This window comes from Dipodomys spectabilis, unplaced genomic scaffold, assembly GCF_019054845.1.
Source record: "Dipodomys spectabilis isolate Male_0828 unplaced genomic scaffold, ASM1905484v1 ptg000163l, whole genome shotgun sequence".
In the NCBI taxonomy this organism is placed as follows: domain Eukaryota; kingdom Metazoa; phylum Chordata; class Mammalia; order Rodentia; family Heteromyidae; genus Dipodomys; species Dipodomys spectabilis.
Genome location: NW_024870840.1, coordinates 18,760,515 through 18,761,197, shown reverse-complemented (window position 1 = coordinate 18,761,197; position 683 = coordinate 18,760,515). Strand labels below are relative to the sequence as shown.

Sequence of the window (683 nt, the reverse complement as noted above, 5' to 3'; positions counted from 1 at the left end):
TTCATGACCCTCAACCACAGCGAACTCTTCTCACACTCCAGGCTCTCTTCATCCTGATTTCACTGGCTGTCATTTCAGACTGGGTTGGCCTCCTTGGGTCTCATTCCTAGAGTAGGTCAAACTCTCTGTTATTGACTATGTTTATTAAAAGATTGCCATTATAAAAATGATGTACAGAGGGATTACAGCTACCTAAGTTAGGTAAGGAGTGCATTCCTGTGCTCACTGAGGCAGCACATATACGAAAGTTGGAAGACTACAAAGAAGATTAGCATGGCCCCTGTGGAAGGATGACACACAAGTTTGTGAAGCATTCCACATTTATTTAAAAAAAGAGTACATTCCTCTTTGACAATGTCACCCCTATATGTTCTCTCTCAGTTTTTTCCTCTGTATAGTTCATCTTCAACATAGTGTCCAGGGAGTTCCACTGTTGCATTTTTTTCATCCTCTGTCCCTCCATTTCTGCGCCCTTCTTTACCCTCCCAAATCAGATAAGTGAACAAATAAGATAAAAAGAAAAGAAAAACAGCAACAAAGAAAAGAAAAATCCCTTTTTTCCATTTCATGCTCATTTTGATAAATATTATTTTATATGATCAGAGGTATGTAGGCATTAAAACTTTTGTTCCTCTCTTAAAATATCCTCCTTTAGTCTCATTGTGTGTGAATGCCTAGAGTCT

The 683-nt window shown here is 38.5% G+C and overlaps 1 non-coding gene across 1 annotated transcript; it reads left to right on the top strand.

The window, feature by feature from the left end:
* The first annotated feature begins 218 nt into the window (after positions 1-218).
* Positions 219-325, top strand: LOC122119326. The gene has a single exon (XR_006149534.1). It is a non-coding gene; the product is annotated as a U6 spliceosomal RNA (small nuclear RNA).
* Positions 326-683: the final 358 nt, after the last annotated feature.